We start from the raw sequence: 4302 nt of genomic DNA, 5'->3' as shown, positions 1-4302 counted from the left end.
CACAGTGGTTTCTTGCCTATCACCTCCCAATATACCCCCAGAAAGAGTGCTCTGATCTGAGCCCCCTTGAGGATGGGAGAATAACCCTCACCCTATCATCTTGCACTCGAATGCCATTCTAAAAATAAAAATAAATGGACCCAAGACAAGAGACATACAGACAGGATGGCCTGGCCCAGGACCTGTAGTTCTGTCTCTGCCTACGAATACGGCAAGAGAAGGGGACCAAAGAGACGTGCAGGTGGACTAATTCCAGCTAGGATCATAGCCCTCCCAGGTCTGTGGGGGTGCCAAGTGGACACGACGGCCCCGAAACAGAAAACTGACAATGCCCCAGTAGCCAGCCCTGGGGACACCTGACTTGAGGTCATCTATGACACCCAGGGCCTTGGCAAAGGCCTTGAAGCTGTCTCCTCCTGTGTACTGTACCCGCACCTCCCCCAGCTCCTTTCTCTCATTGGTCCTCACGTTCTCCACCTGTAGTTGGGGAGCACCATAGACACGTGCAAGGAAATCTCGGTAATAAGTCTTCCACTGTAGGTAGGACAGGTCCAGCTGGGTGAAGTGCACAAAGTGCTGGTTCAACTTAATGAATTTCAGATGCTGATCAAAGAACTGCCCATGGCTAACACTGTTACGGCCAAAGGTCATTGTTCTTGAGATTTCAGACCGCACACAGGCCCGCCCCTGTCGTTGCTCTGGCCTGCGCATCCAGTCGTCCCAGAAGGCCTTGGGCCACTTGGGTTCCAACTCAGCCCAGAGTTCGGCCAGCAATAGCCAGCCGAGGCCAGGGAAAAAGTCCGAACGGTAGAGCAGCTCAGGCTTGCTTGAGTCCACCATCTGTTCTTTGCCATTGTCATTCCAGGCTGACACACACCAGAGCGAGGGGTCATTCCTCAGCATTGGGTAGGTAGCCTGGAAGTACTCAGAAAAGTCTGGTGCAACCTCCAGATCATCCTCAACCACTACAGCCGCTGAGAATTTGAAATTGTGGAAGATCTGGCCCAGTGCCCAACAGTAATGTCTCGCGATCTTATAGTAGCCCTGGAACTTGCGGTGGTCGGGTGGCACAGCAATGTTGCTCAGGTCAGGTTGTCGTATGTGCGTGATGGCGCTGCCATAGGAGGCAATGACCTGGGCAGTCTCTTCATGCCCACAGTCCTGGCTTACAACAATGGGGAAATGTTCAGCTGAGGGGCGATAATGCAGCAGCTTGTCCAGGCAGCGCCGAACAGTACTACGGTCACAGGAAGTGACCAGGATGGGGATCACTGCTGGCGGCGGGGTCACAGGCACACGTGGTGGGGCAGGAGGGGCCGCAGTGGTCACTCTCAACCGCTGCCTCCACTGAGCATGGTGCTTTCTGATCTGCTGCAACAGCCCCCGTTGACGTTCCAACTCCACCTCAGCATCCTGGGCCAGGCGAATCACCTCACGGGTAAGGCTGGCAGGGTCATCATCAAGAGCACTGTCTGAGAGGGTGGCCTGCCAGGTGCTGGGCGTGTCTAGAAGAAGAGGAGCAGAAGGGCATTCCAGGCCACAAAGAAGATAGCACCCCACAGCACACTCCCTGTAGACTGCTTCTTCAGCATCCTCGCCCCCACAGGGGAGGGCAGGGAAAAGAGTAGGGCTCTGGGATGCCCTCTGTATTCCTGGCTCACTTTGCCACCCTTCTGGGGCAGCGTTCCCCGGCTTCACAATCTGGAAGCAGCCATGCACTCATTAGATCCTCCAAACTTCCCTGGTCCAACGTGGCCGGCCTCCAGGTAGCAGGGGAACGAGCCAGGTACTCAGGGGTCCAGGAGCTCGCTCGGTGCCTCGCCTTCTGCCCGGCCAGCCCTTCCCGCGCCGCGGCGGGGCCAGACGGCTGGGCGGGCCGCATTATGTTTTATATAATTAATCGCCATTGGACCTTGCCCAACATTACCCTGTCTTTTCACCCATATCCTTCCCTTTTCCTTGCCCCTTCCCTCTGCCCACCAAACTGAGAAACCCTGTGGTTTCACCTCTACCCATCCTCACCACCTTACTCCTGCCCTTGAGTTCTCATAAATGTTTAAATAGTCAGCCTTTTATTTTTACAATAATGGTCTTTTGCAGTATTTGTCCTTACGAGACTGCACTAGCCCACTCAGCATAACGCTCTCCAGCCTCTCTCAAGTTATGTAGTATTTTTCTATGCAGTACTCAGGAACAATGATTTCAAAAATACTACATAGCTTGGGAGGGGCTGGAAAGCATTATGCTGATTTCCACAACCACTTTTAAAATTCATTTTCTTAGTTTTTTAACAAAAGTGATTTTGAAAATAAAAGCTCATTACATCTGTCTTTAAAAAAAAAAAAAAAAGAGGAAGCCCTCGTGGCTTAGTGGCAAGAAGCTGCGCTGCAATTCTGAAGGCATACAGTTAGAATCCACTAAATGCTCTGCTGGAGAAGGAGGGGCAATCTCCTCTTGTGGCAGTCAAATCTGACCCAATCGTACACAACAACAACTAAAGATAGTTACATTGAAAACCACCCAAGTGGAAGCTAAATAGCACCCTTGTAAAATATGATTACGTTATAGAAAAAAGCCCCCAAACAGCTGAAATTAAAAAAAAGAAAAGAAAAAATAACAATGGGAGGGGGATGGTGTAGTGTAACTAAGCAAACCAAAAAGAAATGCCTGTTTCTGTTGATTCCAAATCACAGCCACCCTATGAACAGAGTAGAACTACTACTGCTGCTACCACTACTACTGCTACTACTATTACTACTACTACACACACACACACACACACACACACACACACAAATAAATTAATCTAAAAAAATAAAAGGAACCCTTGTGCTGCAACACATAATATATATCAGGCTATTACTCATCAGGTAAAAAGTTTGAATCCACCAATGGCTCCTCTGGAGAAAAATAGGCTATCTCTTCCTGTCACGATTTTGCTGCTGTTGTCAGATGACCTTATGGATGACAGGAACCTTGCCCTTTCCTGTGTCATCCACAAGATCTCTGACACGAAAGTCTGTAAGGTGAAGTTTCACCTGCCTTGCCTCTAAGGGAGACCCTGGTTTTAATTCCTCCAAAACAGAGCTGTTTGTTCTTTGGGTTGTCTGTGGGATAGTCAATACTTTTCCTTGACACTACAAGCAAGCCAAAGTCATTGATTCTTCTCTGCTCTTTTTTACTCATCATCCAGGTTTCAGATAAAGAGACAGTAAGTGAAAAGTACCAAGACTTAAATCAAGTGCATCTTAGTCTTTAAAGTGACACTCTGGCTCTTTAGCACTTTAAAGAGACCCATGACAGCAAATTTCCCCAGTGTAACTCATCTTGATCTACTGACTACTGCTGCCCTGGGTGTTAATTGTGTGTCCAAGTGAAATGAAATCCTTGACAACTTCAATCTTTCCCTTATCTATCATGATGTTGCTTATTGGTCCAGCTGTGAAGAGTTTTTCTTTCCTTATGCTCACAGGTAACCCATACTGACAGCTAAGGTCTCTGCACTTTACCTCCAAGTCATTGCTGTGTTAATTCTTCTTCATGTAGTCCAGTTTTTCAGAATATTTGCTTGACATACAGATTAAGTAAATATGTTGAAAAGGCATAACTTGGATATACATCTTCCCTAATACATGCACTGTACCTTGTTCTGTTTAAATAACTGTTTCATCATCTGCACACACAAAAAATTAAGTATCCTCAAATTCTCATTCTTTACAATATTATCCATAGTTTGCTATGATCCATCAATAGAACACAGGTGGACATCTTTCAGCCAAGACCTATCTGTTATCAGCAAAATACTCCTTGTTCCATTTTTGTGTAACTTTAATTTTTGGCAGTTCCCTGCTCCAACCATCTTAAAATTATATTCACGAAGATCTGTTTGTGTGTGATAACTGTTTCATCATCTCTACATTTTTTTGGGTCATCTGTTTTAGAATAAGTTACTGTTGTTGTGTACCATAGGGTCAGAACTGACCCATAGCTGACCCTTCAGCGGGTTTTCATAGGCAGTTAATCACACAGGAGGTGAGGGCCCATCAGTCTCCTGCAGAGTCAGTGGTGGCCTCAAACTGTGTACCTTTGGGGTTGCACTGCATCTTCTTGCCACTAGGCCACCAGAGTTCCCTTTAAACGAGTGTTGTTCTGTACCACAGAGTCAGAACCGACTTGTAGCTGACCTTCCAAAGGGTTTTCAGAGGCAGTTAATCACATGGGAGAAGATTGTCCATCCTTCTCCCATGGAGCAGCTGGTGGCCTTAAAAACTGTCTGCCTTCAGAATTGCAGCACAACTTCTT

At 47.3% G+C, this 4302-nt stretch overlaps 1 pseudogene; it reads right to left on the bottom strand.

The window, feature by feature from the left end:
- Positions 1–246: 246 nt before the first annotated feature.
- LOC102850521 lies at positions 247–1592 on the bottom strand (annotated as a pseudogene).
- Positions 1593–4302: the final 2710 nt, after the last annotated feature.

Source organism: Elephantulus edwardii, unplaced genomic scaffold (assembly GCF_000299155.1).
Source record: "Elephantulus edwardii isolate Elephantulus edwardi_28Jun2011 unplaced genomic scaffold, EleEdw1.0 scaffold00214, whole genome shotgun sequence".
In the NCBI taxonomy this organism is placed as follows: Eukaryota; Metazoa; Chordata; class Mammalia; order Macroscelidea; family Macroscelididae; genus Elephantulus; species Elephantulus edwardii.
This window is presented reverse-complemented; position numbering and strand designations above follow the sequence as displayed.